This window comes from Rutidosis leptorrhynchoides, chromosome 6, assembly GCF_046630445.1.
Source record: "Rutidosis leptorrhynchoides isolate AG116_Rl617_1_P2 chromosome 6, CSIRO_AGI_Rlap_v1, whole genome shotgun sequence".
NCBI classification, from domain to species: domain Eukaryota; kingdom Viridiplantae; phylum Streptophyta; class Magnoliopsida; order Asterales; family Asteraceae; genus Rutidosis; species Rutidosis leptorrhynchoides.
In genome coordinates this window covers 324825637-324838255 of record NC_092338.1, presented here as the reverse complement: position 1 = coordinate 324838255, position 12619 = coordinate 324825637, and the positions used below count along the sequence as shown (strand labels likewise).

The 12619-nt window shown below is 33.2% G+C and overlaps 2 long non-coding RNA genes across 7 annotated transcripts; both read right to left on the bottom strand.

The window, feature by feature from the left end:
* Positions 1-6464: 6464 nt before the first annotated feature.
* On the bottom strand, positions 6465-8885 carry LOC139852115 (uncharacterized). Of its 4 annotated transcripts, none has more exons than XR_011760924.1 (5): positions 8629-8885; positions 8403-8502; positions 7575-7662; positions 6912-7199; positions 6465-6817 (listed from the first exon to the last, which is right to left on the bottom strand). It is a non-coding gene; the product is annotated as an uncharacterized lncRNA (long non-coding RNA). The 4 variants fall into 4 exon arrangements; XR_011760925.1 differs by having other exon boundaries at positions 6912-7186; XR_011760927.1 differs by having other exon boundaries at positions 6912-7175.
* Positions 8886-8969: 84 nt separating this feature from the next.
* LOC139852116 (uncharacterized) lies at positions 8970-10867 on the bottom strand. Of its 3 annotated transcripts, XR_011760930.1 has the most exons (6): positions 10718-10867; positions 10570-10623; positions 10209-10370; positions 9755-9930; positions 9371-9476; positions 8970-9120 (listed from the first exon to the last, which is right to left on the bottom strand). It is a non-coding gene; the product is annotated as an uncharacterized lncRNA (long non-coding RNA). The 3 variants fall into 3 exon arrangements; XR_011760928.1 differs by lacking the exon at positions 9371-9476 and having other exon boundaries at positions 10718-10865; XR_011760929.1 differs by lacking the exon at positions 8970-9120 and having other exon boundaries at positions 9128-9476; positions 10718-10866.
* Between the last annotated feature and the right edge of the window lie 1752 nt (positions 10868-12619).

Here is a 12619-nt window from a genome sequence, read left to right as displayed (position 1 = left end):
GTAGAGACACTTTTTTATAAATGTTTTTATTTTGGCGAGAAAACGCTCGAAGAAGTAATATATAACAATTATCGTGTTTTTCGAGCGTATATTGAGGTTTTAGCTATTGAGGTTTAGATATTAGGGTTTAGATATTAGGGTTTATAGGGTTTAGATATTAGGGTTTAGAAATTTAGGGTTTAGGGTTTAGATTTAGAGTTTAGATTTAGGATTTAGATTGAGTTTTTAATACGAACGGTTTAGAGTTTAGGGTTTAGGGTTTGATGTTTTGGGTTTATGGAATAAACCCAAAACACCAAAGCCTAAACCCTAAACTCTAAATCGGGCTAAATTTTACTTCACAAAACATGAAGAAAAAAAGTTCATATTCTTCACGAACAATATTATCTTGAATATTATATTTGTCGATCATTTTTTCACCTAAATAATAACATTCATCACGAAGTTTCTCTTCTAAATGTTCATATTTTCGCGTGATCTTGATGCCGGAAAAAAATTCCAAAAAAAACGAAAAAAAAATGTTTCCCCCCGCTTCCCCCCGATTGGTTACTTCCCCATTGATCCTGTATATATATATATATATATATATATAGTGATAGGATCAAGAGGGAAGTAACCAATCGGGGGGAAGCGGGGGGAAGCAAAATATTTTTTTTCTCGTTTTTTTAAAAAACTTTGTTCACGAACATTATAGACTGGATGAAAATATAAACATTTAATGATGACACTTTGTGATAAATGTTTTTATTTTGGCGGAAAAACGCTCGAAGAAGTAATAAATAACAATTATCGTGTTTTTCGAGCGTATGTTGAGGTTTTAGATATTAGGGTTTAGATATTATGGTTTATAGGGTTTAGATATTAGGGTTTAGAAATTTAGGGTTTAGGGTTTTGATTTATGGTTTAGATTTAGGATTTAGATTGAGTTTTCTACACGAACGGTTTAGAGTTTAGGGTTTAGGATTTAAGGTTTAGGGTTTGGGGTTTGGGGTTTTGGGTTAAGGGACAAAACTCAAAACCCTAAACCCTAAACCCTAAACTCTAGATCGGGCTAAATTTTACTTCACAAAACATGAAGAAAAAAACGTTAACATTCTTCACGATCAATATTATCATGAATGATATTTTTGTCGATCGTTTTCACGCCTACATAATAACATTCATCACGAAGTGTCTTTTTAAATGTTCATATTTTCGTGTGATCTTGATGCCTGAAAAAAAAAATCCAAAAAAAAAAAAAAAATTTGCTTCCCCCCGATTGGTTACTTCCCCATTGATCCTGCATGTATATATATATATATATATATACATACATGCAGGATCAAGAGGGAAGTAACCAATAGGGGAAAGTGAGGGGAAGAAAAATCTTTTTTTTTTCGTTTTTTGAAAAAACTTTATTCATGAACATTATAGACTGGATGAAAATATGAACATTTAATAAAGACACTTTGTGATAAATGTTTTTATTTTGGCGGAAAAACGCTCGAAGAACTAATATATAACAATTATCGTGTTTTTCGAGCGTATGTTGAGGTTTTAGATATTAGGGTGTTGGTTGAATGTTGGTTAATGAACTAAACGACAAACTTAAGTATGATGATTAACCAAAGAATATGTTTTGATGAACATACATATGCATAAGTGATGACTGACATCTTAACATAAAACATGCAAGGTCACTAATCCATAATTTATCTTGCAAACGACCAAGTCAAACATAGCTTAAAGAATGAAATTAAAAGATCAGCTAAATACACGGTCAAGGTACGGTCGACCGCACCGCCAGCCGCAGAACCCCAAACTGAATTGCAACGCAGTGCGACCGCATTTTTCTCTGTTACCAATTTTGACCAAATAATGTTTGATTAGTTCCAGACATCTATAATTCATGAAACCTTTCTCAACATGCTTAGAATAGATGCCCTCTCCATACTCAATTGAGTTTTGGTCATAAAAACACTAATTGTGGTTAATTACGCCTAATGACATCTTAATGACAAATTAACCAAGATTAGGCATAACACATAAGTGTTAATCAACAACTTGTGATCTTAATTCTTATCTAAACATCCTTAGTATGATCATCAAGTACCAACACACTTAAGCCAAAGTCACTAGAACAATAATTGTTATTGAAAATGACTTAGTGATTAATTAAGGCTAAATGAGGAACAATGCTCTCAAGTATAACTAGTAATGACTTGTAATCCTAAGATACACCTAGATACATTTAGGATGGTCACCAAGTCTCAACTAGAGATTGCTCTTACCTTGTGCATGTGTTGGACATTAATGTGTGCTTACACATTAATCAAACAATATGTTATATTGCAATTAAACTAGTTAAAAGCTTGAATTATAAGTTGTGAAAATATCTATATGATTGATCCTAGAATAACTATCTCTTGCTATGTGTGAGTATTACTTGCTACTTGCCAATATGCTTAATACTCATAAATTTGTCAACTTGATTAATATGTTTGCTATGAGCTTGCTAGTTAGGATTCAAGTAACTAACATACTCCAATAGATTAAGTGTAAAATGGTTCACAATGAAATTATAGTCAATTATCTACATGGCCTAGTCTAAGTAACTAAGTGTGACTTATTTAAGTGTGACTTATTTAAGTATGACTTAACTTTGATGTCTCTACATACTTAATGATCATCTTAGAAAGACATCATTCAATTAATCACTACCTAAACTCAAATGGAACATGACTTGTGATTAATTGAAACTAGAAAATTAATGACATAGTGACTAGTCTTTAGAATTGAACCAAAGGTATTAATGTGACTAACTAAGTCTTGACCAAACTGAGATTTCCCTAAATATCAATCAAGACACTTCTCCAAAAATGTTGGGTTTACCACTTTTGAAATGTTAAGTCACTTTCACACAATAAGACCAAATCTCACACACTTAATGCATAAAGTACTTACATAGGATGTTTGGTTTCTTTTGCAGGTGCTAGAAGGAGTAAAGGTACCAAAATGTGGTGTTCAAATTTGAGTCAAACGGCTATACAACGGATACTAAATTTGAACTGAAGCACGCACGGTCGAACCACGGTCGGCCGTGCTGGCAACCGTGTGTCAACGACTACTTTTTGAATCCCACTATAAAAGGCAAACATTAAAGAGCATTTGAAGCTGACCCTCTTGCATATTTCAAAGGCTTATTTCCAGAGATCACAAGGGCTCTAACTACTACTCAAATGTGATCAAGCAAGAGAAAATTCTATGATCTTATAGATATAGAATTTGGTTGTTGTAAACTTACTAATCAAAATCATTAATCTTGTGAGTTTACTTAGTGTAATGTATGTCCTAATATTGTCTTAGGATCATCATTACAAAGTGTATAAGTCTTGTAGCTTCAATTAGTAGAAGCATAGGCTAGCTTAGTGATCTACTTCCTTAAAGGGACTTAGGTAGTTGATTAATCTTATTTGGAGATTAATACTTGTCCAAGGTGAAGACAAGTTGATCTAGGTTGGAGTTGATCTTTCAAAGGGATAGAAAGATTAGGTTTGTTATCTACCAAAGAAGTTGAAGACTTGTAAATCGGATCTCCACCGGGTTTGGAGAAAAGTGCTTAGTGAAGCAACAAATCCCGATTAGTGTAATCGGGAAGTGAATTGAGGTGGATTAGTTAACATCCACCCGAACCACTATAAATCATTGTGTCTATGTTCTTTACATTACTTCATTTATCATTTTGAACATATACACTACACACATTAAGTTTGAGTTGAATTGGTTGATCAAAGTTAATCGAATTTGGTGAGCAATCGAAAAAGTGTTAAAAACGTATCAAGTAACTATTCAACACCCCTCCCCCCTCTCTCTCTCTAGTTACTTACATAGGGTTTAGATATTAGGGTTTAGATATTGGTTTATAGGGTTTAGATATTAGGGTTTAGAAATTTAGGGTTTAGGGTTTAGATTGAGTTTTTAACACGAACGGTTTAGAGTTTAGGGTTTAGGGTTTAGGGTTTGGTGTTTTGTGTTTATTCCATAAACCCAAAACACCAAACTTTAAACCCTAAACCCTAAACTCTAAATCGGGCTAAATTTTACTTCACAAAACATGAAGAAAAAAAACGTTATATATTATTAAATTTTACTTGCCTTTCAAAAAAAAAGAAAAAAAACGTTAACATTCTTCACGAACAATATTATCTTGAATGTTATTTTTGTCGATCGTTTTTCCGCCTAAATAATAACATTCATCACGAAGTGTCTTTTCTAAATGTTCATATTTTCGTGTGATCTTGATGCCTGAAAAAAAAATTCCAAAAAAACGAAAAAAAAAAATTGCTTCCCCCCGATTGGTTACTTCCCCATTGATCATGCCCCATATATATATATATATATATATATATATATATATATATATATATATATATATATATATATATATATATATATATATATATAGGGTGAGGATCTATGGAGAACCAAAGGTAGTAGAGAACCAAGAGAACCAACGGAGATTGAGTTCAATCTGCACAGACTAACCTTCAATTTGCTTGCAGATTGAGTCAATCTGCGTGCAAATTGAGTCAATCTGCGTGCAGATTGAGCTTATTTTATGTGCAGATTGATCGAACAGATGAAATTAACATATGACATTCAATCTGTTGCAGGTTGATCTTCAATCTGTATGCAGATTGAACTCAATCTTCGTACAGATTGAACCCAATATGCACACAGATTGAGTTCAATCTGCACAGAGATTGAGTTCATCTACAAAATTCACCTACTCAATCGAATGTGCAGATTCTTAAATCAATCGAATTAATGTTTGAAATTGATGTTACCTTGTTCCATTAGCAGCGACTAGAAGATTTTGTGAAGGATTCAAGATCTGAAAACAACTGAATCGTAAAAATCAAAGTTGCAGTTCATCTTCATCATTCGACACTGTTCATCATGAAATTGAGGAATTCGATGATGATTTGGAGTATAATACTTCAAGGAAGTTGATAATCGCTGCCTTAGGATCTTGTTTCAATCGATTTTAACTTTCAATTTTATTGATTTTGATGTTTGGTAAAATTACATCGTGGCTCGCTGGGTTCTCTCCATAGGAGAGTTCTTCAGAGATCCTTTCACTATATATATATATATATATATATATATATATATATATATATATATATATATATAGAGGATTCAATGAGAACTTTTTTAGTGTAAGAACTCTAAGAACTCCAAAAACCACCTAAATACACTTAAATTCGAGCAAAAAAAGAGGAATTCGAGCAAAAATACAAAACACGGACGAACAAAAAATTCATAGTCGAGCAAAAATAATTTTTTTTTTTTCGAAAAAAAATGTAGAACCATTTTTTGTTCGAATATCAAATTTTTTGTTCGACTACCTATATGTTCTACATTTTTTTGTTCGAATACAAAAATGTAGAACACATTTTTTGTTCGAATTCAACAATTTTTGTTCGAATTTCTTTTTTTTTGTTCGGCCGTGTTTTTTTTTGTTCGACTTTCCCATTTTATGTTCGACTACCCCATTTTTTGCTCGAATTCCCCCTTTTTTGTTCGGCCGTGTTTCATTTTTGCTCGAATTTCCCTTTTTTGCTCGAATTTCAGTGTATTTTTGAGTTCTCAGAGTTCTCACACCAAAAAAATTCTCATTTGATCCCTCTACTGTATATATATATATATATATATATATATATATATATATATATATATATATATATATATATATAAATGGAGCATGGATAAATTATTTAGCGGGTCCGATATCCACTTTCTTCTACATTTACTTGCTTGAATCATGGAGCAAATCACGGAGTAAATCAAGGAACAAATACTTCACTCCTTCTAGGTGTATTACTATTACCTATGTTGGTTTAATCTAATTAAAAAAAAATAAAGCAACCAAGATTTACCCAATATAAAAGAAAGCTGTGGTTTATTTAATTTTTAAAAAAATAACCACTCAACATTGAAATTATATGGGAAAATCAAAACGTGTACCTATTCAGAAGCTTTTGAGCACTACAAATCCCTAATAATCCATGGGAATTGTTAATATCCCCTGTAACGAAACAAATCCACACATAAAATCTCTTATACAGATCCTTCAAAGATCATATAAGCTTATATATAACAAAATCAAAATATACCACATATAAGCTATATACAACTACAACAACAACAACAACAACAACATACCCAATCCCACATGCGTGAGGTATGGGGGAGGTGAGACATAGACAACCCTTCCTCTATCCTAGAATAAAGAAAAATCATTTCTCCGACCCGAGTGAAACACTCACAAGAGTAGAGAAAGTCCTCCCTCTCTTTGTTCGACGGATAACGAGATTGCTTCCAATTCTTAAAATCACATTCACAACATCATAATTATTTAAAACTAGAAAATGCACAGCCCGCCTGATGCGGCGTATTTGTGTGTGTGTGTGTGTGTCTACTATATCTTTAAGAGTTTGGGAAAATAGCTATGTGTATATACATAGCACATGTTATATGGTTTAGTTACATACACACATATTCCTAGTTAGTATTTACTTATTACATGGAGGTACCTACTTGTTACATAAACCTAACGTTTCAACAACCATCTACTTCATACATAAACCTAACGTTATAAACACAGACATTCGAATTGCTTCTTAATTACATACGTTATTGCAAACTGGTTTAGATTAATCCCTTTTCTTTTTTGGTACAGCTACTTCGATTTCGGACATTAAAGATCTTTTTGTCGATGTGCTGCATTGGTGTTCCTTTACTTTTGTGGGTGTTGGTGGTAATGGAGTATCTTCTGCAACGATAAATAGTTGTTAGGTGATAATTTTTTTTAACTAATAAATAAATAAAAATTTAAAAAAAGTTTGATGCCCAATGGTTGTTATTACCAAATGTTGATTTTGTTTTGTTGTGGGTTTTGATGGTGTTTGTGCTTGGATGTGGTTGCTTAGGATGAACTCGGGTGCACCGTAGTCGCTGTCACTGAATTTGAGTTCCAGTGTATGGCGTGTTCCTTCTAATTGTTTAATAATTTGCGGTGGAATCGTTCGTTTGTCGTTGTAGCCCATTGTTGTCACTAAATCTCTGCAAGGGATACCGACTAGGTTGTCTATTGCGTCATAGAAGAAAGTGATGTGGTTTCTGAATCGTCACTGAATGTGGCCTTGAAGGAGTAACTTGAAAAAGTGAAAATAGTTTGGTTGACTAAAGGGCCCTTGGCTAGCGGTATGAGAAGAACCCTTCAACTAAGAGGTTGTGGGTTCATGCCTCATTTGAGGCAGTGAGATGCAAATATTCGTGGTTTGTGTGTAGATTGTAGGTTTGACTTTTAAAAAAAAAAAAAAAAAAAAAAAGAAAATAGTTTGGTTGAGTTATTGAGTTAATGATTTACTGTGAAAGCGTGTTTATAAATTATGTAGGTTTATAAACAAATATTTTTGATTATCGAAATAATAATAGAAATTTAAGTTTTAAACAAATTATATCACCACTTGATCAATTTATCAAACTTAATTACTAGTCATATGTAAATTATATTTGTGATTACTTACAGTTGTGTGGATTGGTGATATTCCTCCATATCTGGATTGAAGTAGTAGTGGGTGCTTGATGTTCCGGATAGTTGTGGTGTTCCGTAATCTGCCATGTTTTTTGATGGTATATCAGTTAAATGGAATTTAGGATTGCAGTTGTACCTGAGTGGTAGTGGCCTGCCTCTAACACACTTGAGGTCAGGAGTTCGACTCCACTCCAGGGCAACAATTAATGCAATTCTATCCCTGCCATGTAAGGATACACCCATGGCACCTTTCCCACATTGTGTTGGGGGGTAAAGGGGAGGGGGTTTTACTTGGCTGTGGCCTTGGATCGGTTCAAAGTTTCCTCCCGGGCAGCGATAGAGGGCGGGTTAATATCACTGCATCGGCATAGTCAAAACGGAAGATGATCGCAACGGGTGGCCCCAAATTCGCTGTTATAAAAAAAAAAGTTAAATGGAATTTAGGAAAAGATCACTTTGATAACAGTTTGAGAAAAAATATAGTTAGGTGAATGGAAATAGACAAATTGACATCTGGTGGTGTATAAAAAAAATAACATTTGGTATTGTATAAAGGTGAAAAAATGTGTTAAGGTGTTTATATTAGGAAGTTCTGTTAGTCACATTTGCGTATTGTCTGAATTTTCTTTAACCTGTTACGGCGATGATGACTTGTTTTTTTGAGCGTTGTACGTTTCAACATCAAAGTTTGTTGCCATGTCGCCCCATAAGGTTAATTGTATGAGGTTTTCACTACAATTGGGATTTAGTTTATATTTTGACAAAATTTGGTACGTGTGTGATATAGAATTCTTAATAAGTAAATGATGGATGGACTTACTTTAGATTGAAAATATCGATCTCTCTATAAAATGCGATCTCTCCATAGCGGTTGGTAACTTGTCCGACTTCACTAATGTTTTGAATGCAACTTATGTAGTCTGTTTAGACGTTAGTTGTGAAAAAAAAAAAAAAAAAAAAAATATCACCTATGATGATAACGTAAATGGGGTGCATGATAAATATTTGTAGTGATTTAAAACGAAGAATATATGTAAGTTTGTTACCGGTAATGGTCTGAAGTTGCAATTGGTTTCGGGGAATAAATTCGAAATGGGTGTTTGGGAATCCAGTGGCTGGTATGTTCTGGATGATCGTTTTTAGTCCGATTGATATGTACGTTGTGTTAGAAATAGCTTGGTCGAGTTTTTTTTTTTATCGCGTAGCAAATGAAATTTGATAGTCTGTAGGCTGAATTTGGTTGCAGTTGGCTTGCAAATCGGGATTTATTCTTGTTGTCAATCATACCTTGAATGGCGTTACCCTGTATTAGAAACAAATATCTTTGTTTATTATTCGAAAACTGTTAATATAAATGGGTTTAATGGTATTATTTGCTTATGTGTATGTCGATTAGTAAGACGCAATAACAGACTGCTCTGGTGCTGTTTGGTCGCTTAACTGTCCACTGCCTATTAACCATCACCTCTATGATTTTGAGTGTGCTGTCAGGTCGTAGTTCTGAAATTGGTACCAGCTCACCTTGGTGTTCCATTTCCCTGCAATGTTTGACAAATAAAAATTAGTTATTATTGTGGTATTTTGCATTATGAAGCAATACGAATTTTAGAATTTCGAGTTTATTATTCTCTAATACTAGCTTATAACCCGCGAATTAGCGGGATTATACAAATAAAATTTTACCAACGACATCCCTTTTAGCAAATGTTTTTTTAGTTGACACGATTTATTGTAATGTGTGAAAACTGTGTCTACTATAGGACAAATCTCCTTTACTATAATTCTTACACAACTATTCATGTAGAGTCAGTATGATGCTACGATCTTTTATACCATGACTTTGTTGCCCAAGATAATTCACAGAAACTCCAAAAGACCTTGCTGGGAACCGTACCTGTTTAACTTGCAAAACATAAATTGAAAATATGGAGGATACTTGTGGTAAAATGACTACAAGTCTCTACTATCTATACAGCTCATCTAAGCTAATTGACTTTTACTTCCTTCTTCAATACCTTGCTACTAATTCCCTCCTTTTATTGAAGTATACCACTCTCATACATTGTTCAACGTACAATACAGTTTTCTACATATTATCTTACGGAGTATAACTTAGAATTTTAATTTATAAGTTGAGCACATAACCACTTCTAAAGGCTTACAAACACATACCTGAGGTCTAAGGTCATAAGCCTTTGATGGTGTGTTGGTCGTTCCATGATTAGCTGAAAAGCATTGAGGTGATGGAGGATTAGTTCGGATCTGCAACACTTTTTCTCGTCTTTGCTTCTTATGCTTTTCATATCCAAGGCAACCGGAGGGTGTTCTCTGACTTACAAAAATTCAACCTGCACATATATAATGAGTCCTTGAAATTTGACAAGTGAAAAAAATTACAAAATGGCCATGAATGTCACTTTTGTGAACTAACATAGAAGATTTAAAAGATACGAATTTAGTTCTCTTGTTAAGTATCATAATTAAGGCAATCTATCTGATCACAATTCTACTTGTATTAAATCAGTCTATAAAACTTGACAAGCGAACAAAATGACCCATGTACGACACTTTTGTGAACTAACATAGAAAAGTAAGAAGGTACTTATCGAGCTATTGTTGTTCTTACCATTTTCATGAAGATAATGACCACCAAAATCTGGCACCGACTGCCAGATGCTATTCACGAGATCATGCCCATTTACTTGAGCCTCATCCTTCCATCCATCCGCCTTGCCATCAGCCTACTTCACCATCAACCCACTTTGCCATCTTCAAACTCTTATGCCACCTGAGATCAAGTAATGATGATATATATCGTGAATAAATGTTCTAAAATTATCTGCAAAAAAATCATTATATACACTTAGTTTGAGGGGATTAATATATACACCAACAAATATAACAATTTAACAATTTGGCTTTAGTTTGGAATACCAAAACGACACATAGTGTATTGATCTCTATATTCATTGTAATAATGCTCATACATTTAGTTTGTCGGAGACCACATCTAATGTCAATTTCATTGAAATAGTCCCTTCCTTGAAAAAACAAATAAAAAATTATTACTCTTGAGATCAGTGTGTACAAATGCTAACGTGCTTAACACGGATAAAAAGTATCCAATTACTTTACCATATCGTCTACTTGACTACGATCCCATTAATAAGAACTGCAGTCGCCATTTCACTTGGAAAAATATACTCATAGTCAACATTTAGAACCTGTGGAAAACCAATAATCACTCTTTCAGTACTAATTATTATGAGATTATCCCAGTTAGCATAGTATATTCAATGGTTAAAAGTTAATCTAACGTTATTTGTGATACCCAATCCCACGAATGTAGGGTATGGGGGAGGTGGTGTGTAGACAATCATTCCTCGTACCCTAGATTAGAAGGAAGTCACTACTCCACCCGCGGGTATAGAACCCGCGACTAGATAAGATCGTCCCTCCCTCTACTCGAGAGCCAAGAGATTGCTTCCAAAAGGACCTCCGCCCAGAAATGCTCATCGAAAACGAAATAGTGCGGGCATACGTACCTGAAGAGTTATGTGCGCCTAGAAAAATGCAATCATACAAAGTAGCCATAAAAGAAGACACATATAGCAGTGATGCACAAAAGTAAGAAAGATAACATGGATAAATACCCCCCTACACACATAAGCCCGTATCTGATATTGAATGTATTAGCTATATACTCCGTAACTACATTTGTCACGAACATTTCATCAAACACCTTTGATGCAACCATTATTACCTAGCTAAATGACCTGCTATAAAATATATCTATTTGGCAGATAACATCTACCTCACTAACAAAATATAACAAAACCTTATGAAAAGCTTAAAGATAATAAGTAGAACAAAACCTGTATATTCGATAATTGTAAGACACGTGAACTGATTGATTACTAAAATGGTTCCAAGTGATTGCAAAAACAAAACAGAAACACAAAATTAGTTATTAAGTAATGAAATTGGATATAATAATTGAGTTTTGAAAGATTTAAACAAACAGATTTAGAACGAATGCTTAAAAGATCACACATATTCTGTAAAAATCAAATATATGATATCTGGTTCAAATATTGCTTCCATGTAAGATATGTAATACATATCCAATAAAGGCTATGAATACGTAACCTTGATTTCTTCAATTAAAGGCTATGAATACGTCGCCAATATAATCAAGCAGGCAACAATTAAAACATTCAATCCTTTACACATCGTTAAGTTCGGAATTTTAAACTTTACTCAAATACGATTTGACTATCGTTTACACATCGTTGTATTCACAGATTGATGATTGATGATTGACACGTAAACGTTTCACCTGTTATGGATGTCATTTTGACAATTACTATGGGATTGAAAAAATCCATCTTTTAGATGTAAAGTTGAATTTGATTGTAGACGTGTGTGTTTGGGGAGAGAATTAGGGTTTTTTTCCCTGTTATTTGAAAGCGAAAAAGAAATGAAAATGTAAAAACCCCTATTTTCCTTATTTCATCCCGTGCTTTATTAAATTTTCTAAATGTAAGGGTATTTTAATTATCAAAGAACTAATTAGGGTGATTATGAGGTCATAATTTTAATTATAAATTTTGGATGGTCTAAATTATAGATGTTAATGACCATGGAAGGCTAGGATTAATGATTTGAATTTTATATGATCTATTTTCAGTTTTGTTATTATAATATAAAGAGATGTCAAAGTGTATATAAATAGGGGGATGATTCTCACACACATTTTTTTGATCCTCACACACTAATTGAGTATTATTAGAAGAGTAAAAGGTTAAAATAGGTGTATAAGTATCAAAAAAGTGTGTGTGTGAATCATCCCCTATATAAATATGACACAATATTATAAGTACACTAAATTATAAGAACACAAAAATGTAAATGTACGTAACCTGTATGATATATATGTTTTCCAGAAACTCTTTGTATACTATATTTTTTGTCACATTAGGTTTTTGACCATCTGTAGTTTTAATAAGGAGTTTTAGGCCGTATGGGGTTGTTGCT